Genomic DNA, 22,264 nt, shown 5'->3' with positions numbered 1-22,264 from the left:
ATCTTTCTAACTTGTCGCGAAATTAATACTTTTGAACGAAACAACGAAAGAACGTAATTGAAGGAAAGAAGAATGTAACTGATAGAAAGAAAGAATTCGTTTGACGAGAAAATGAACATCGCGTCGTGTGACTTCGATACCGAAATAGTAATCTTATACGAACAACTATTTCCTATATACAAGCATTGCCAATCCTTCGAATACGACATATTGAGAGCGAATGATCGAACTATTCGTATATTAACTATCGACTGTAGTCGGTGTTCCGTTTGTTTCGAAGCGGAAATGGTCGGACGTTCCACGCAATATCTGCTGACAAGGTCGTGGGATTCCCTTTATGCTCGGTGGAGAGAACGACCGATACTTGGTAACTGTGCTTTGAACACCCACAAGGGTCTATTACGATCAAGAACCGCCAGGCGGAAGGTACACTCGCCGAGTTTCCCGGCGGCACCATTTGCGGGACTCCTGGACAGCCCGTGTACGTCGTTGGGCTCTGCTTTTAGGATGGCGAAATGGATCCCTTCCCGACGAAGGGAATATTCGTCACGCTGCCATATCGATCGGTACAGCGACTTACGAGGCAATTTGTGAAGGGACTATCGTTTTATGAATCAGAACACGTACGCTATAAGTGAACATCGTAGCTACGATTCAAAATTTCCCGTGTACAAATCACCGAATACAAGAGAAATAGAAGAGAAATCTCGTATCGTTGATACGAGATTTTTCATTCTTTTTAGTCGTCGATCAAGAGCAGTGTTTGTTCGAACGTTTCATCGTTTTACAGAGATCTACGCACTTTTCGAGTAACCTAATACTTTTCCAATGGATAACGACTCGTCGGTGATACTAAATACTTGCGATCGTCGAGTACATGGGAACGATAGAATGGAAAAAAAATCCAGAATAAATTTGTTTCTGTATTAAAGCTTCGAAAATCGTCTCGGCTTAAAAACGGAACTCAGGCAATTAGAACTCGCGGTACCATCCCTGTCGTCGTCGTTCTACCTTTAAAACATGATCGATTACCTGGAACGTCGCTTACGAACTCCGTTCGCCTCTGTTTCTCGACCTACATCCTCCGTCGTGCCCAAGTCGTTGCAACGTCTACTGCTGAATTTATTCCGACAACCGAGATCGAGCAAACGCGGACAGACTCGTTCGCTTCGTTGAAAGCGATCCAACGCAACCATCAGAATCCTCTGGAGATCGGAAGCAGATGGGATCGAAGCACGCGAAATACACGCGGAACAGGATAAATCCTTGTAAATATTTGAGCAACACCCGCGCCAAATTTCGGGGTTAATTCAATCTGTGTCAAATCGCAACAAGTACGAAGGAAACATTTATACGCTGTGATGAGATCCATTCAGCGGATTCGCGTTGCGCCTGACATCCTGACGCGTTACGTAAGCGAGAATTTGGTAAAAGAGAATTTCCTGATATTTTCGAAATCTCGAAAGCGAGAAGTAACAAGCGTCAATTTGCCTTGGTAAGCTTCCAAAACGAGGATGGACGACGAAAGATGGAACGAGGTACGGTTCGTCGAGTACATTGGAATTCTGGCGGAAACTGTCGTCAGGTTTTGAGGCCGGTGTAGTTGCATCCGCTACGGTGTATGGAGGAATACGCAAGGAAAACAGGGGATGCAACGAACGGAGTAACGTATGGTAATGTTGTAGCCCGGTTGCCCTGGCCTTCTGCCACGAAACTGTTGAAACATCGTTCCTGTCTTTGCCCTTGCTCACCCGTCTTTTCCACAGACCATGTATCATCCTGGAACTTTCGTTTCGCTCGCCGATATTCGATCATCCTACTTTCTCCATCGAACGCTGACCCAACCGAAACGTATTTTTTACCTCTTAAGATATTCTTCCATTTTCTTTCTTTTGATCTCACGTCTAATTTCACCACTGTTTGTTCGTTTTTTGTCCCTCCAGAGGAAACGCTCCAAAATAAGCGCTCGCCCCAGTCGGTTAAAACATTTTGATCCAGTCTCTTGTAACGCTTTGAATCATTCTGTTGTAACAGTTTGAACCGTCACTCTATTGGATTTGCACAATAAATTCTGTTATCATATATAAAGTTCAATTTCTTCACCTTATTCGTGAAACGTTCGAACCGCGACGCGAGGAGATCACCGGCGATCTATCGGTTTCGTGATTTCTTGTGTCTCCAACGTGACACTAGCAATTCTATCTCCTTCTCTTTGGCTTCTCAACTCACACTTCCTGACTTCTCAACTAACATTGACTGTTAATTCGTCTTTCTCCCTTTGTCTTAGCCTCACCACGCACGTGTCCCGCAACCGCTCGTGGCCAGGATCACGCAGTGGATTTTCCGCGTAACTATTCGATCGAAGGACTGACGACACATCTTTGAGCCTGTTGGCACTTCGGCTTTCTCGCGACATCGTTTATGGTTCACCACCGGGTGATACCGATGTCTTAGGCCTTTCGTCCACCATACTACTAATAATATATAAATCCACGTATATCTTTTTAGTTTCCCTCGGTGTAAATCTCTTTTGTCGCGAGTGCAGAAAGGTCAGCACGATTTAACTCTTGCATTATTAACATCCTATGCGAACAGCCCACTGACTTTACACCTCAGTTCGCACGAATGAACGATAGAAATAGCAAGGAGTTGGAGGAGAAAAAGCAACGAAATTTTTATTCGAATAGACTCGATACCTGAAGTCACGCGTTTATTAATTTTAGATAGATCTTAATCGAATATCGTATAAATAACTGTGAATTTGGTATTTTCCATCTTTTTTCCCAGCAAAAGATAGTTACCTTCCATTAGATATATTCCACTCTTCTACGTACAACGTACGATAAACTGTTCCATTAACGTATTAAAAGAAAAGAGCGTTTATTGGTCGTGCAAAGGGTTTAATCTCTTAAAAAATTCCCGGCCATATTCATTAAAATAATGGCGGAATAAATTAACGGCGACAGGAACGATAAGCACTTAATTAGTACTTGAAAGGCCTGGGGCTTTTTAGAATAAAATTCGATTAAAAATCCTAACTACTTGGTTTTTTTGTTAGGTCTTGGAGATATTTTGACACGTGTCTCCAGCGGGAGTCTCCTCGCGCCGCCAGACTCCTCTTGATGAATTGATTTTCCGTTCCGAAAGACGGCACGGTACGATAACGCTGCCAGATCGCAGCGACGGCGTCGTTCACCGTGTCGTTGGAAATGCTTGTCGCGTGCTGGAAATGACATACTCTCGTGGAATATCGATCATCGACGCTGACGAGGAAACCAACAGTGTCGTCGATGATAACGCGTGGAATAAGCATCGGCCAGTGTTTCAAATTTTATTGTTCGTCGCGACGTGATTGTCGTCGGTGCATTTCGAGCCTTCGCCGTTTAAATGGCTCTTTGTCGTTGTGTTGTAGGAAAATTAAGAGCTTTCTCTCTGTGTCGTACGACCACATGGTGTATTTGTTTCAACAATGCAGGGATTCTGATCTACGCAAACGAATGTTCCGCTGTTTCCATTCCATAATCTACGCTGTACATTGTTTTTGTCTAGAATTATCAACGATCAACGTGAAAAACTTTGCATAGTCGCGTATTGTCTTATTTAGTTTGATACATTTCGTTGAGTAATCTCATCGTCGTTTTTAAAATACCAGTTTATTACCAGTAACAGTGAGTACGAGGAATTTGTAATTCTCTCGAACGCACAAACCCAGAAAGATTCTAAAAACCACCGTTATTTGTCGTTTAATCCGCGTGACTCGATTGTGACGCGAATAAATTCGATGAAACGACGTTAACTCGGCAAACAAACGCGAGAGACGCGAAAAGTACATTTTTAAACGACAGCCATACCGATTTATAAACTCATTTTCTCGTCACGAGCGCCCGAGAGCATAGCAAATATTTACACGACCGTCGTAAACGAAAATATTGAATCTTCCACGATGAACCCCGCCGAAGAGTAAACCGTGTGAGAGAGGCACGATAAATATCGTTCCGAGCGGCTGAAATATTTCACAGGCGTAACAAAAATCGCGTCGGAACGACGCCAACGGCCGAAGCCAAGTCGGCGTCGTCGATCGCGTAAATCGTCGCGATGGCGGTTGTTCGCGTGCACGACGCTATGCAAGCGAGGGATCGCCTCGAGATTGATCGTTCCTTTCATCGTCTGTGCTAACGTTTGCGTGATCCACTTCGTTTTCAATTAACATTTTGTCCGGTCTACGCGTTGCACGTCAGTCTCTTCCAGTAGATTTCCACTAACTTTCGCTTTCTAAAATCGCCACGCCAATTCTTTCTTTTACAAAAGTACTATCGTGGCGTGTGAAATTGAAAACTTTTTTCTAACGTTTCTTCGAACCTTTTGCCATTTAAGGTGTGTAACTTTACGATTATTGTTCCGGAAAACTTGTTTCAATTACTGAAATAGCTTCTGCAGGGATGTATAGAGTATTCGAATGTGGAGTATTTCATTTGTCACGGAGGAAAGTATGGTAAAGCACGGAACGGAGAAGGAAGAATGTTTCGTATCATTTAATTAAGAATTTTTCTTTCATCGCTAACTTAATTTAGTTTGAAGAAACCGATCTCATATTTACCGAAACTAGCCCGTTAACTCGTAAAATGGTGCGGCAGCAGGGCGAAGCATCTCCTGCAACGCGATATTACGTTCTTTGACGAGCTGAAGATTTTCTAGCCAGCGTCTTTTCATAAGATAAAGCCAGGGATCTTTGATGGGACCTTAACTCGAGGAAAAAACTGTGCATTACCGTGAGAGTGCCTTGTTTCAGGGTCTCCAGAGGAGCTTGAGGCAACGTGAAAGATTAAAATTCTTTATTTCAAACGAATCATCTCTCGTACTACCATTTCGCAAAGTATACTTCCACGTAATGCTGACTTTCCTTTTCGAGATCGAGAGAGCCCGATGTAATTATACTACGTTCTTTCGCTATCGGGAAACTTTTACGTATTACGTATTATTTCGTACCACGCATTTTTCTCAATCCTTTGCAGCAGATTCCAAGTGGCAAAGGTCAGGACAAAAGCAACAAACTAGAAAGTCCACGACATAATATTCTTCCATTTCGTTTTGTGCAATTCTTCTTAATGCAATTTCTTCGGCCAACTATTCCAAAGTTAGAACGCAGAAGCCGAACCTTAGCATCCCTGTGTTCTCATTGTTCCATTGTTCCGCTCATTTACATATCTTGCCATTGTTTCGCGGAATTTTTCCGCGAACACCGACGAAACAGATGCTGGTGAAATCGAACGACGCGATAAATTCGAGAAGCTGCCGAAAGGGTCACGATTCATGCTCAGGCAGTCGAGAACGATCACAGGAGACGAAGAAAGATCGTCGAGCGTATCGTTCACGCTTCTGAACGGCGAACTTCGACCTACTTTATCTGAAAACATCCATTTCTTCGGAGCGGAAGTGGAAGATCGTTGGTCGTGGCTCGTTTCGCTAATAACACTTTTCTGATCGTTTCGTGAGAAACGCGAGAGGAAAATCTCCGCTCGACGAGTCGTCAAAGGCGGTAAAACGTCGGGAAGGTTAAGAATGTTTCAAGATCGTTGCTTGAAATATTCGAGAAACAAGAAGAAACAGTCGCGGCTTGAAAGAATCTTACGATAATCGATTTATTGGAAAAAGTAATTCGCTGGTATTGTTTGAAATTGTCGCTCATTATTACAGCGAATAAATACGGTGCATTGGTATAGTAAAAATAGCTGGCAAAGCACCGTATGTAGTTAAAAATAAACGACAATATAAAGTTTGTAAAGGTCCGTAGAAAATACGACGACGTTATTAAATTTAGGAGTAATCATTTAAATGTAATATCGCATTCGAGAGAACTTTTAACAACGAGGCGCGCGATAAATTCCATTTTAATACGTTTAATTCTAAATAATGGAAAATACCGTCGATATTTCACGCTTCAACTATCACCCGTTTATTCGCTACCTGATAACGTTCAATGTGCCGATTTAATGCGCGTCAATTCTCATGTGGCGGATGATTAATAATCCAAGTGGCAAGTAGGTTGCAGCTCGAGTGCATACGATTCGCCGAGAGAGTCTTCCACGGTTAGGTTCGCGATTCGTCGATCGGAGTAATTGCTGTTTGAAGGTAATTCGAATGCGATGGAAAGCCGATCAGGATTTGAAACCGAAATCGCAACAAGGACTCGATCGATAATTCGGACGAGATGGTACTGATTGATTTAGGATGAAACGCGATGGATATGCAAAGCTCGTTCTCTTGTTCGTCTCAACTCGTCGTTATAGTTATATCCTTGGGTTACTTGCTATCAGCCTTTTGTAATTTATACATTAATAATAATATAATTTCTCTGATATCTCTCAACTTGTAAGAACCTTACAGTCTCGTTACGGCTGCAGTTTGCACAGCATCGTAATTTTTAGCGATGCTTGTAAAAGAAGGAGCACGAGCTTGGCAATCAGCAAGAACGATCGAAACGAGCACGACGTTTGAAAAATAATGTAGAAGTTGAGAAGATAACGAGTGTTGGAAATTCTCGTGGAGAGTCTTGAAAGTCATTTAAGCGTTGTAATTCGAGGGAGAATTGTGCGCTCGAATTTATCATCGTATCATCCATGCTTGTATTTATAAAATTCCTACTAAATCTCTCGGGTCACCCACGAGCACCATAAAACCATACTAAAGGACGAAGAAACAGCGTTATGCGTGTGTAGCATACAGAGAAACGAAAATATAAAAGTTACGCTTGCGAGTCTCCGGAGAACGTAGTTTACGACGATACTACGTAGCGCTATAATATTTCGCTATACTTATACAATACTCCGCGTCGCGTTCCACTAACCCTATTTTTTTAGGATTCTTCCGCCGCTCCGAAAACCGGAAACAACAGCATGCAACGTTCCGACAAACGTATGCACGTTATTGCACACAGGTTTTGACGCAGTTTGGCATGTTCGTCGCGCGCTCGGTTCAAGCACCGAAGTCACGGCGAAAATAAATGTGATTCAGGCCGCGTAAATCTTTCACCCTGCCACCCTCTACGTGAAATTCCCTGCGGCGTTCCTTGGCGATGCCGTGCAAGTCGCCGGAGGATCACGAATTTCTCCGACGATCGATTCAATTTCGAATCGCAAATCGCCATTGCCCGGCAGGATTTCAAACAGAACCGCAGCTGAGGTTTGCTTCGGCTCTGTTCCTGTCAGAATGTTGACGTATCACCGTGCTGGCATGCTGCATATGCAAACGGGATCAGGACACATTTTGCAGCGGACAACCACCGTGGTTGGACATCGCAGAATACCAATGGCGATTTTGCAGAAGATTTTCCATATAGACTCTCTACATTTGTTTTCTTCGTTCCGTTTCTACTTTCTTTTATCTTTCGTATCTTTCCTTTCCAGTCCTTTGCTTTTCGTACGATCCGGTCTATCGCGACAGTTCAGTCGTTGCTGTTATCTACCGTAGTCTACCGTAGCTACTTTATCTCGAACGTTCGTCTATCTTCGCCGTGCTACTATCATCGAAGATATTTTGCTTTAGTTCTTCTGTTCGCTCTCGTGAAATTCGCCTGCGATACTTTTTGCATATTTTTAAGCAAAGCACGTTTTACAAGTTTATGGTGAAAAAGAATCAAGATCAGAGGAGATCAAATCTCCTCTCTCTATTGAATTTTTGCTCCGTTCTACGTTCTATCTGCGCGATTTCCTGGACAAGCGACACGAAACGAGCTTCCTGACACCATCTCCTCGCGTCTTATTCGAAGATTTCAAGAAGTCGTTTACCTCTTTCCTCGCTTCCAGCTGCAACGCAGCTTGTCCCTTGAACATTTTACTCGCGACAGCTGTTTCCACAGGGCAACGATGCAAGCTGATTTTCAAACAATATTCGCTCGTCCAGTGACATTTCGAGGTGTTTGCCCGGCGAATTCCCGCTGGAAATCTGCGAGTATTTCACTACGCGACAAACACGACCTCTGTTTGCTAAAGCGAGGTTTTAAGAAGTTCAGAGTGTCGTCGCCCTTTGTCTCCGTTTCGATACCGCAGACTCAGCCAATTTCTTTCAATTATTTGCACACGCCGCGCCGCGAACAAGAGATTACTTTCGTCGCTTCGTATTTCACCGCGGAATGGAGCGTCCTTTATGCCGATGTGAAAGCTATTCTCCGTGGAAATACAGCAAACGCGGTTTCTTCTCGAGCAACGAGGCCACCGCAGCTGGCTTCTGCTTTAACTCTCGAAAATCTCTCCGATTCCATTTCAAAGAAATTTCGTTGAGTAACGTTTCTCCTACAGAAACACATTACGCACGTTCATCCTCTTATCTTGATAATTTCAGAATCAACAAGACATTTCCAACTTCGTCCTACTTATCTTTCATTAATTCCCTTGAAACAGCCTTCGGCTTGTTTTACCCGATTCAAGAAGTATCTTCAAAGAAGAGGTTCGTAATTAAGTCGAGATGAAAATTTTGTCTTTTCTGCGCGAGGCAAAGTAGCAACGAAAGGTTGCTTGCTGTTCGTGATTTCTTCGGCAAACGCGGCCAAATGATATTTTTCCGCGTACACGTGGCACAAAGGGCGAAGGTGACCAGAGAGGCACGACGCGCGAATGCAAATGCTATTTAAATAACGGAGAACGGAAATAGCTGTGGCTGGTAGGCCGCTTTGAACAGGTGACATCCTATACATTCTGCTCCTTTTCCTCACGAAAGTACACCCACCCATCTCGTCGACGAGAGAGCCCAGGCTCTTTATCTTTGCCAAAGAGTCGAGAAAGACGGACGACTATGGGGTAGAAAGGAAGCGGAGAAGGAAGTTAATGCATCTTTCAACGCGCGCGGAATAATTTCTCGTGCGCGTTCTCTCCTATTTACTATTAGTTTGCTCTCCAGCAACTCGCTCACCCCTTCCAGAAGGTCTTTCACCGACCGACGGAACATAATATAACCTACCCTTGCTTTATTCTTTGTACCTTTTTCTCTCCTTGATAGAGCGTACACGGTTCTCCGTTGCCATTATTTTTAATCTCTCGCGTATTTTGTTCTTTTGCGTCAGGTCGCTTTACCGCCTGAAACGTGGATGGAGTAAGCCAGGGACAAATAGAGGACACTTAATGAATCTTTAACGTTGTTCTAGCAAATTGGAATTTTTTCTCTTCATAGGGCGTCATTCTAGATATTTTGATGACTGTTGGCTGTGTGTGGAGAGCGGTTCCGTATAGAACATACAGAATGCTGGAGGATTTTTTATTGTACAATGGAGAAAGGAAACTTTTGTGGGAATCTCGTAATTGAGAGTTCTTTGCGACGGTCGTTCGTGGAAAGTGCATCCGGAAGATTCTTTCTCCTCTTACATTCGACTTTCTGCTATCCTTTCTTGGCCAATAAGATTTTACGGAACAACCAACTTTCCTGTAGAGCAATTCATTTTCTTTTTCGGCATGTAAGCGTCAATTTTGGCGTTTAAATTTCGTAACATTAAACGATATTGTTAGATAACGATAACATCGATAATAAAAATATCGTACCGAAGATCTTGAGAGTCAAAGTCCATCTATTGCGATAGTAATCTAAACTCGTACTACTAGTAGTAAACTTGTTCCTACGTTTGTTACGTCCTTACTACGTACCCTCGATAGTCTCAAGTATCCTCCATAAATCTCAGGAATTTCCTCCAGGAGTCAAGGTCCTTCGGACCGAACAGATATTCTTTCGCTGAATTGTTTCCTAAAGTTTATTGTCCACCACGGGTTGACACGGGAAAGTTGCCTTTCTCACGTATGAGGCCTCCCACCAGCAACTTTATCTCGAGGACGGTTAGGATCCTTCCTAACCCACCACCATAGCAAATAACCAATTAACAACGAAGCCTATTTCCCTCGCTCTCTTAGCCAAAATCGTCATCAACAAATCCGATGGTCCCGTGCGCTAGACACACCCATCCTTAGCTTTCCTCCGCCACAGCATCGTCACCGAACTTCACTGCTTTTCCATCTTTCAAACAGTCGACTTTCTTTTAACCGGGTTTACATCCGTAGATCAGTCACTTACTTATCTTATACATACGCACCAGCGTAACTATCTTCTTTACAAGTTGTTGAAATAAACTGTGATTTTGTTCGGGATTCGGAGTGACCGCCTGGTACCGCGACGCTTTATGTGAACCAGATGCGATCCTCGGGCAGGACGATCGTCAAGGGTCTACGCTACCCTAGTGCGGACCCACCATAAACAGTGGGCCTATTGTACAGTCAAGGTACTTTAGGACTTCACGGAAAAAACTCATAAGGCACGAAACTTCTTTATTTTATGGTACATCTCAGGAAGACCGGACACGCGGGTTTTCCCCAAGTGTAAGGTCACCCGTGCGCGAACCTTTATGAAGGCGGCCAGCCCATCCTCAAACATACGTCTGTAGAAGATGAGTTTATTCAAATATCGCTAATAACGGTCTATATGTCGTGAGCACTTTATTAAAGATATACTTTGACACAAAGCACAAGTCCAGGTATAATAATTTATCGAAATAAATACGCGCGTGTCAAGAGACTCCGTATACACTATGATGCGTCGGTATGTTTACGCTGCAATCGCTGCTCTCTCGCTCGTCATTTCGCTTGTTTATTTATACTGGCCAGGGGACAGTCGGAAAGTTTGAACTCGACTGCGTTTGACGGTTGAAAGTAGCGGCGACATTGTTAGCGGCGACTGCGTTTGACGGTTGAAAGTAGCGGCGACATTGTTTTGCTCGGAGTTCATTACTCCTTGCAATACCTGTGACCTAACGGTCATGATACTCCGAAACAAAACAACAATAAGATTTGCATTTATCCTGCTCGCGTGCCGCTACACGTCTTTACCCAATGATCGGTTAGTAACAGATTTGAGACACACCCACCACGAACTTCTCTCTACGACAGCAACATCACCAAGAGACACTCTTGCATCGGTATTCTAAGAGTCAACATATAACAGTATTCAGTCAGAGTATTTAATGGAATCCAGTGAACTTAAAGACAGTTGTATTCAGAGTATCGAGTGGAACAAATAAGGTGAACTAAACCTCGCTCTTTACATTTATTATAATCCTTCACCTTGGACGCTAATAACGTTCAAGGCTCGCGATACCAACCGATCAGTTGTGCCTGACTGGTCGCTAGTTAGTTGAGTGTCGCAACAGATTTATAACTTGTTACATCAGTGTCTTATTCAATTAAATTACCTCTATTATCCTAACCGAAACAGGGGATCGATCATTTCGCGGCGTCGATTATGTAATCGTAACGGAAATTCGTTACGACTGCCGTTGGCGTGCTTCCTCGCGATCGCGTCTCTCCGCGAATGGTCGAAACAATCTTTATCCCTGAAATTTCCCTTTCGTCGAAAGGTAAAGTATCCATTGTTTGCCCCGTCGACCGAACTTTACCAAGAGATTGACCTTTTTAATAATGCACACTGGGACTTCCCTATCCCATTACTTCGGCGGTTGTTCCGCAACGGCGACACAAGTTTCTCGCCACTTAGTAACATCGTCTCCTTCTCTTTTCGTACGATTAATAACCCTTGCACCAGGGAATTACAAGTCTTCGTTTTAATCACGCCTGTGGCAACTTTGTTGCAGTTTCCTTCGAGTGCGTTTTCCATGGAAATTTCCAGTAACTTGCGACCTCGTCGTACGACAGGAATTTTATTTTATCCCGCGTGCAACGTTGTCCTCGTGCCTCTCGTCTCGTTGTTTGTCTTTCGACGAGGGTCCGTGAAAATGGCGGAACAAGCAGCACGGCGTTCCTATTTGCCTAGGGAGCGCGCGTAAGTAATTGGACCTCCTCCCTTAACCCTTTTCCACCAAGTCCCATTGTAACTAGTCGCCCGAAGGTCGACTTCCTTTGCAGCACGAATCTACGTATCAAACTGATATTTCTAATTTAATTTTGCCTCTCCTTTGAATTCCATTTTTTAGATAAATCGGATATTCGGAATAGGATTTCTACGATGTACGATATCGGCACGGATTGGAAACGTGGAATGCAAATTAAAAGCCATAAAATATTCGAAAGCAAAACGTTCGCGATAAAACGTAATACTCGCGTAAAGTTTCCCGATATGAAGATACGTTTCAGACGAAAATCGTTTGTTCGCATATAACGTAAATAATAAAAATTGAATCTGCAGTGAACACGATAAGGATCGTTCTTTCGCCTTTCCGACACCTCTATCCTTCTTTCATAGGGCAATAAGATCGATCTGTTTTCGTAATTTTTCGAATAACCAACGCAGTAGTTTCGAAACTCTCGGGCCATCGATGTTATTTTCATACGCAAACGCGATTCGTAAGCGACGAATCGAGTCTCTGACATCGATGTACCTGCATTTTTCTTCTGGATATGAACGATACAAACGTGACACGATGTAACGCGTGCAATTTCTGCACGAACGCCAGCATTTTATTCCGTACTTTTCGATGAATGAGATTCTGCCCCCCTTGAATTTTCGCTGCGTTTCCGGATAAATAAATTCCGATCTACGCGACCCCGTTTCCCAGCGCGAATACTCCCGCGTCTGCATACGGTCGCTCGATCATTCTTGAATGAATAAATAACGAACCGTTGCCTTCCGTCTACTTTTACGCTGCGGCAATGTTCTGTTTCGAATGAATTAAAGCAACAAGTTATCCGAAGAATTGCACGGAAGAATTTTCTTACGAACGATGCTTGGATGAATATTCTTGCCAGCACGGACTTGATTATTGATTTTTCAATACGAACGTCTCATTCTGATGTTAAACGACGATATAAAATAGCTGTTTCGTAATAAATCGAAATAGATGTTTCGTGAGTTGTCGAAGAAATAAATATTTTATCAATCGCGTGACTAGAGGATATTCTCCTATTTTCTTGTTCTCGCTATGTTACTTTAACAGAGGGATTTTTTTACGAGTATTTTTCTAAAAGGTCCTCCTTTTCCAAATAATCTTTTAAGAGACACCACTTTTACCACCTCGCATCTCGACACCGAATCTTTCTTGTCCAAAGCAGAGTCCTCCGGCTGGAATTATCGATCCAGTAAAGTCACGTTCAGACGTAGACCAGGAGGTGTTGCTTTTACGTCGAATTTTTGGATTCGTCGATTCCCACAGTTTCTACGTTGCCCGATTTTCTTCAATTTTCTCCACTTTATGTCGCACTAAAAATATTCATCTTGCGAATTCCGCTATTTTTATCCGCCGGTATTATTTACGAGTCACAAAAACAAGTTTCAGCAACATCCCAGGCGCCTCTAAATTCACCCTATGTTACACGATCTTCAGCCGCTTCTTCAACAGCCATAAATCCTACGTAACAGTTGTCTCGACGCAATCTTCGTCGCACCTTACGGCTGCACGCGAAGGATAAACAGATTTAATCGCTCGGTTGTTTGCAGAGGTAATAAAATCACCGAGGCTCGCTCGATTCGTCTCCAGTTGCGTCTTTGGCGTGTGTTTCCACCGAGAAATCTGTTTTCCTCCAGCTGTGCTACATCGTCATAGAAACGTTCCACGTCCAACGGAAGTTCGTTGCTGCGGAAAGTCAGCCTTAGACGGTTTTCCTGCTCCATCCTTGCCTCGGAAACTGTTGAGAAATATACGTACTCGTTTGCCGTGGCTCTCAAAACGACCACGCTTAATGATCGCGTGGTTTGTCACGGCGAACGTTTGCTTTCAGGGAAACGCGAGTCGGCGAACAAAGCGATGTGCGACGTTTGATATTTATTTTAATCGTTGAACGCGCAAAGAGGTGCAATTTGCGGACGATATCAGGCCGCTCTTGTTCGAGTAATGTCGACAGTTTAGGTACTGGGACAAGGTTTAGTTTCAAGATCGTAGTTTCAGATTTAGAATGGGGACGAAATGGTATGTGGGTCGAAAGATTGATTTGAACAGCGATGTTTAGAAGCGATGACTGCAGTCATGGATTATGTATATTAATTCGAACGAAAGAAGGAAAACATCGTTGAAAATTAATCTTCTAGTCGACCATCGAGGACGGTAGCGTGTGTCCATCGATAAGGAAGCTCGGTTCCAGGTTCCGTTATGCGATCACGCAACAAACATCGAGAAATCTATCGCGTTCGATAAAACTGACGTTTTACGTTCCGTTTGATCGCGCGATGTCTATCTTCTGAAGATATATATATATAGAAGCCACGCGCGTTTGTCTTTCCTCCATTTTCCACCCCCTTTCTATCCGATATTTATACTTCGTCCGATTTAATTTGCATATTCTAGGACACACGACACGTTCCATGCGCGCAGTTCGCGTCTTACTAAAATCTTTGTCACCCAGACACGACACGGTCTCGTGAAAAACTGAAAAAATTCGTTCGCGATCAACCCTTTCAAACAGCAATTTGGAGCAAGCGTGTGTCATGGTCGTGATGGTTGACGAGTGACAGATGCCTGCAGAAGCGAGTTTTCCAGCTGATTAAAGTTGCTGTCGTTCGCAAGTCTACATCGTTTTGCGTTCGCCGCTGTAAAAGGCGTCGACTCGAAGGATGAAACGATCGTTCGTGAAAGGAACTGGCGATCGCGCGCAAAGTCAGCGTCGCGCGTTGCAGCGGCCATTTCGCGCGAACAAGCGTCGGAGGAGGTTGTCGCTCGGTGCACTTTAACCGAGTCAGATCTAAAGCGAGTTAAGCCGAAGGAAGATCGATAAAGCGACGCTGGGGCATATCGCTGTCGGGGAAGATCGTTAAAGCCCATCCTCGTGGTTTTTACAATCCGTTAAGTGACAAGTCAATGGTAAAACATCGTGTTTATGACATTTCGTAGACGCGCAAATATGAATCCGACTGTCAGCGAGGAAAAAACGCTCGTTTAATCCGTTTGTTACAATCCATTTGAAACTTTGTTTCGCCAATTACGGTGTAACAAATTGAAATGGAAATAAAAATGATCGTTACAAAGAGGTTACAAAGAGCTGCACGAAAGCTTTTAACGAGTGACGGGTTATAAATTGCTTTTACCAATAAAAAAAAAAAAAAAAATAGATAAACAAAAGACCAGAATGATTCTTTTCGTGAACATAGAAACGTGTGGTTTCTACTGAAAAATGGTAACAAGGATAACGTCGACGGCTACTAGCGACATAGAAAAAAATCGCTCGATAATCCATTACAGGTTCTCTTCCTGTAATCAGTCGTCTAACGAGCATAAAGTGACGACGATAGAACGAAAAGGATTTTCGATGGCGAGCGAGCCTCTTGGCCCTCCGCTTTTCCATCTCTGGCGCAAAGTTTGCGGCCGAAAATAAACGGCCGAAAGAAATCGATCGATAACCAATTCCTAGCTGTTCGCCAGTAATCCGTTCCTTTCACCGGCTGTCTAACTCGCTGGTGGTAATCTTTATTGATACCGTGGCAGAGCAGGGGAGACATGTGCCACGAGGGCAGCCGGATATTCCGATCGAGTGTCTCGCACGAAATTTCCTATTAGTCACACTTGCCCTCGTTGGATTAAAGCGAAATGACGGATCGACCAGGAGGAACAGGACGGTTGGAAGTTTCGGTCGAAAATTTCTCGACGATCGCCAATTACGGTATGCAAACACGTATGTAAATATAACGTAACGTACGTTGATATAAATTTCCACGCGGACTAGCATTATAAACACGACTGTAAAAATCATTGTTTTGTATGAATTTTTGGTACTTTGATTTGGCTTTGAATATCGAGCTCTCGTTTGAAACGGACGCGTAAAATATAATTTCTCACCTCGATGGACTTTTTCGATCGATGTCCTTGTAGGAAAGATTGCGAGGCTGATTTTCAAAGTTTTAATTAATTCCTTCTAATTCCGATACTCTGATCGTCGTTCATAAGCTGCAGATTCAGATCAAAAGGGAAATAATTAAAACGATTGCAAGATGCTTGTTGGTAGATTGGTGATAATTTGCTGATTCATAAAAGTTGTCTATCGTTCGTTATCTATTACTGGGATCTGAAAAGTCTGCAGACCAGAGACCAATTAAACGAGATAAGTAAACTTTCGCATTTTTCCTTTACTGGAAAGAAAGCAATCGATATGAAATACAACGAGATAAAGCGTCCTCTAATTGTTACCAATGACCTCGGATTGAAACGACTCGAGGCAACAAATCGCTTCAAATTGGAGACATCGTGGGAGAAATTGCTTCAGAAACGAACGTCTTTGTTCAAATCGATCGCCTAAAGTTTCACGCTTTCAAACAAATGATCGTGAATCGCGGTGACTCGGCGATAGCCGAAAACTTCGAAAACCGAGAAATCTACCCGTTTCAGAGGACCATCGCGCGCTTCGTTTCCGCGCAGACGTTATCGCGATCGAATCGAATTTATTTCCCCGCCATGTTCCGCTTATCACTGGTGGAAAAAACTTGGTCGACCAACAAAAACATAAACGAGCTGACAGAAGACGAACGAGTTTTCCCGATAAGCATATTCACGGATACTGTTTTAGTTTCCAGATAGTAATCACCGTAAATAAGTAATATTCATCTCTCTTCTTTCCTTTCTTTCTATAACACGCTGGCAAAGGTATGCAAATCTTTGTCTCATAAAATCGATGGATTCTACGCGTGGGTTTTCGAAGGGCACAAGGCGATGTAACGCTCGCGATAGACAGGAATACGAGAGCAATTTTTCAAGCAGCTCGAGACTACGACAATTTTTCATGACAAACTTGCTCCGTGGAGGAGTCGCCGGAAAACAAATGAACGGGACAAATAAACTTCTCATTCTGTTACAACGTTGTCTTTCACGAGCAACTTTTACTCACCGCCGCTTTTCTTTCTTCAACCCCCGTCCAATGTACTTTACTTATCTTCTAAGGGAAAAATAAAATAATTTGAGAGAAAATTACGTTGCAAAGAAACACCTCTGAATTTTACGAAAGCTTTCAAACTTTTGAATATTTCCAAGTTTCCAGTCTCTAGCCGTTTCTATTCTTCCAGTCTCAACCGAGCGAAGGTGGGAAAATGGAACAACGAAGATTCAACGTGAAAGTGGGATCGATATTTTGAAAGTAGAAAATCAGAGGAGCTGCTAACGAGCCGAGAACCCCGGGGAAAACTCGAGAAAGTGTCGCGTTTCTCGCTGAAAGCAGTCGACAGTCTCCGGCGGAGAAGCGGAAGTGGAAGCGAACCGGCATGTAAACAAGTGTCGTTCATTCGTAGCTTCGTTTCACCGCGTAGCACGCGGCATACGCCATTCTTGTTAGCACAACCAGATGGAAAGATAAAACAGAAACTAAACGAGACTGTGCATCGTCGGCTTTCATCGCGTTTTCCACTTTCTCACAGATTTCACGCACGCAGAATTGCACTTGCCACGAGAACGCGTGACAAACAAATATGGAGAAGGAGCAGGTAAAGTCACGAATAGCAGAGCAACAGCGATGAAATTTGCATTTGTAAATTATGTAACAGGATGTTTGCGCGTTTTTCGGCTCGTCGTGTCGATCGATGATCAATTTCTATTTGCATCGTAATTACCATTCTTCGATTATTCCGCGTTCGTTCCGGTATTTCTACAGATGATATCGAATATTGCAAACAGCTTCGAATTTGATTAAAAAGAAGAAATTCGATGTTTCTCGGTAGATGTGAATCTGGGTAGATTAAATTCGAACTTTTTGTGTAAGCCGTTTTACTCAAGCGTCACAACATTTTTTTTATCGACGTTGATTCGCAACAACAAATAGATTTTAACGTTTAATCACAGTACCTTCGTTCGAAGCACTTCATCGTGTACAGATGTCTGACGGTGAGCATCACAGCGAGCGACATATCTCATCGTTGTTTCCATAGAAAAGAGGCTTGAAGAAAATGGGCAGCGTTCGACGTTAAGCAATAAGCAGCGATGAGAGAAGGACAGGTCGTGGGAAGATAAAGAAACGCGAACCGAGTCTCGTGACTTTTGCTGTTTTCGCTATTCACTCGCAGCAACAGGTATTCCCGTTTCTTTTCAAAAGGCGAGTGTATCGATAATTGTCGATACTTTCCGCTGACAGTAGCTCTGCTAGATCGCGTTGGCGGAACGAATTCTACTTACTTGGGCCGAGTGTAGAAGAATTAAAACTTCAACCTGTTGATCTGTGTACAGATCGAATACTCGTAGAACGTTAAACAAGACGTTCTGCAACGCAAAGATCTACCGTTAACGATCCAGCGTTTAATCTTGTTGTTTGTATTCCGAGTTGAGATACTGCGATGTCGTAAACGAGAGATTATCGGTGATCGACGATATTTTCTAACACCTGCGCACAGTTAACCGCGTGAAATACAGTTAACGGTGCCATTACCTCTAATTGCGCGGAAAATGCACGCCCACCCACAATCCAATTGCAATATCGTGCATTCGAGCAATTATCCGCGCACCTGTCGAACTTGTTGATGACTTTAATTGTACGCACAATTTTTATTGTACGCACGCTTTTATCGTAACGGTAACGCGTATTTTTCGTTTATTTAACGGAAGGATCAGAAATTCTCGATATATTCGTGACAGTTACCGGTGAAACGACTTATTCCCGATAAAACATATACGCCGCGTCCGCTAAGAAAAAAGAAGAAAGAAATTTCTAACGACTTGGTTTGATCGATGAAGCGATTCAGCGGATCAACGTTGATTTATGACGTCGCGTCGCTTTAAAGGCACTACGTTCGCCCGAAGCGATACATCTCATGATTCATTCTGCCAGGCGACAATGTAATGCATTGGACGCGCGCCTATGGCCAAGGATTCATTTCACAGGGCTTATTTTCAATAAAGCACAGGGACAGGCACAATGGATGACAGTCAATCGTATAGAGACCAAGCCATTTTATAAAATGTCAATTTCCCTTGTATCCATATCGCAAATACGCGTTTACATCATCTATTTTATGCCTAAAGCTCTCGAGATCTTCGTTGCTTTAGTTAGAACGATATACGTGAAAAATCAAATTATTCGTAATCGAAAATATATGTATTCAACGATAGAACATCCTGGACGAACTACACACACGAATCTCAAAGAAGCTGGACTTCGAATCTTTTAAAAATCGATCAAACATTTCTAATTTCTGATCTAACTGTTAGCGCGTGTAATTCGTGGCGAGATAAGTCCTGGAAATAACGATGGATTCGAACAAGCAATTTCTACGTGGAAGCTGGCCGAACGGTATTCGGTGGGTGGTTCGAGTTGTTCGATGTCGAGGGAATTGCCTAAATCGCAGACGGCAACGTACCGCGTCGCGCACTGCAAGACGTAACAATCTGGAACGGGGTTAAGCGTTCCATTTTCCGACGACACGATGTGTAATTCGCCTTAAATCACCCCGGCAGCTTCATTACGGGCCCTGCTAACCAGAAGTTCGTAATTTCGTTTGTTGGTCGCGTGGGACATGCACGTCAGCCAATATGAAAATGAAGGCTGAAACTTGTCCACGAACGAATTAATTCGAGTTCACCGAAATTACGAGTATTACGACATTTAATTAATCGGTCTTTTAGCTCTATTCGGAATTTTCTATCGATATTTATCAGTATCACTGAGTTGAATATTCTTGTTACGTTCGAGTGTGGCATTACGTAAGCTCGATTAGTAAAATGAGATATTCGTTATATGTTCGTTATACTTATGGATTTTAACTTTTTAAGCAGATTCGATATTCAATGTACCATTTCTTTTGCAAAATGAATATCATGATCTTCTTCTTTACGATTTGTAGGAAGTGCATAAAGAACTTCGACTCGTACGGGAGCTCGTTTTTCCTCGATTTGCCTACCGTGTAGATCGAAATAGAACTTTTACTTACTTCGTAACAATTTAATTATTAACTTGTAACATTTAAATTATTAATTTAGAACATTTGTTCTATTAATTTCTCACGGTTAAACTATTAATTTATCACAAACAAACTAATAATTTATAATAGTTACGCTATTCATTTATAACAATTTGTTAATAATCTAAAACAATTACTCCGTTAATTTTTAACAATTATACTATTAATGTATAACGATATACTCCCACTAATTAAAAATAATTATGCTCTTAATTTATAATAGTTGTACCGTTTGATTATAATAGTACAGTTATTTTCGTCATAAACTGCCATTCTATCTAAATTAATATAGTTCTAAATCAAAAACTAGTATCACAGAAGTGCAAATTTAGTTTCAACTTGTAAAAACTATTAAAATTATAAAAATGGTTATTGTAATAAATTGTTGGACGCGTGAATTTACGATAAAAATTAAAAAATTATTAAATTTGATTTCGTTATAATGGGAAAAACTTTTATGACAACAGTAGACCGTTACAGTTTGTGTCACCTTTCGACGACTTTGTTAATCAGCTATATAAGGAACATGCGACACGCACGCGAGCTTTTTCGTGTGTGTACTCCCGTACAGTGAAGATCGAAGAAAATCTTTTACGAATTAAATTATCAATTTATAACGTTTAAACTATTACTTTACAACATCTAAACTATTAATTTACAACATTTAAGCTATTAATTTATAACACTTATACCTTTAATTTACAACATTTAAGCTATTAATTTACAACATCTAAACCATTAATTTACAACGTTTAAGCTATTAATTTATAACATTTAAACCTTTAATTTACAACATTTAAGCTATTAATTTACAACATCTAAACCATTAGTTTACAACATTTAAGCTATTAATTTACAACATTTAAGCTATTAATTTACAACATTTAAACTATTAATTTATAACATTTAAACTAATAACGTCTAAAATTAATGTCAACGCAAAGTGTAACTATTGAGCTTCTATGGATGGAATGTAATTCTTCGTGTCCACTCAAAGCCAAGGAATCAACACCGTATTCATGGAATTGAAGGAACAAGTGCAATTTAATCGAAGGCAACGAGATCTCATCATCCATGCGTGCTATAATTGGTAAGTTTGATTTCTTTGATCATAAGTTCAATGTTCCAGTCTGATTATGTGTATCCATATATTATATCTATTGTAATTAATAAATTTAAATACACGTTACTTCTTTGTTTTAAAATAATTTTACGTCTTCTCTTCACGATACTTAAAAACCCTTTACGTAAACACGAGCGTAGTTACCTCCGCGTGATGGGTTCTGGTAATTGGTGTCATTTTTCACATAATGATACATAAAGTACTATTCTGAATATTAGAAAATTAATGTAACATTAATTTTAATATTAGATTTAAATTGTTATTGGAAAACGACATATATTAATATTTCCGGGTATTGCTATTTGAAAAATCAAGCTAAAAACTGCTTTAATATAGTCTAGTCTAGATCGTCCAAGTCGGTGTTCTAGACTGGACTAATACCTCCTATGGAGGTACCATGGGACGTCGTAGAACACCGTGATATACATACGTTTTAGTCTAATATTCATAAGATAGATACATATGTTAAGTGCATTGTGAGCGCTGGCCATAGAGAAGAGTGTTATACCAGATACTTATCCATCTTGGAATGAAAAATAAAAATCTTTTCTCTCCGCACGCCCTCGCTTACCACACAGAAAAAATTGTTCTCGCGATTTATCGGTTCGCGATCGCTCAGTTCTTTCAAACTGGCATACTCTCATATCTCTGTACACGGGTTCATGGTCAAGTAAAGTTAGAACTCGATATTATTGCCATTAGCTTGAACGTGGGATATGTCGAATCCATTCTGAGCTCATTCTGTACAATGATACTTATCTAATTTGGAACGAGATATAAAAATCTATTCTTCTTTTCTACTGAATCTTGCAGTTATTTTGTGCACAGAAGTGCGTCGCGTGAGTCCATCGATTCTTTTGAAAGATCGCGAACGAACGAGTTTGCGCCGCGATTTTCTTTCATTGCCAGTTTGTTCGAGCTTCTTCTTGCCGAGCTTCTTCTTGTTTTCCCATTTATAAGAGAAGATAACTTTTCGATATGTAGCAGCTAGATTCAAATACCTCGAAACAAGGTTTCGCGCGCGTTTGTGCAGTATTCTTTACGTATATTTAGTGGCGAACTTTTGAATTCTTCCAAATATTTTCCAATATTTACAACACGCGACTATAGCGTATTAGTGGAATGTATATTTCGTATTCTAATAACGAACATTCATAGCATATAATCTAATTGCGAACAGTATAATTCTTGCAAACGACTGCATTGCATACACGATATTCGTAAGCATTTGTTCGCTATCGAGAAATATCTCACAATTTTCAACTAAATAGTATTTTTCAAACTTGTTCCAATTACTTA

General features: G+C 41.7%; 1 long non-coding RNA gene across 1 annotated transcript; it reads right to left on the bottom strand.

Moving 5' to 3' along the window:
* Nucleotides 1–1,957: 1,957 nt before the first annotated feature.
* On the bottom strand, nucleotides 1,958–15,769 carry LOC112213953. The gene is made up of 3 exons (XR_002947864.2): nucleotides 15,749–15,769; nucleotides 12,985–12,986; nucleotides 1,958–2,189 (listed from the first exon to the last, which is right to left on the bottom strand). It is a non-coding gene; the product is annotated as an uncharacterized LOC112213953 (long non-coding RNA).
* Between the last annotated feature and the right edge of the window lie 6,495 nt (nucleotides 15,770–22,264).

The sequence above is a fragment of the Bombus impatiens genome, unplaced genomic scaffold, assembly GCF_000188095.3.
Source record: "Bombus impatiens unplaced genomic scaffold, BIMP_2.2 scf_0054, whole genome shotgun sequence".
NCBI classification, from domain to species: Eukaryota; Metazoa; Arthropoda; class Insecta; order Hymenoptera; family Apidae; genus Bombus; species Bombus impatiens.
This window is presented reverse-complemented; position numbering and strand designations above follow the sequence as displayed.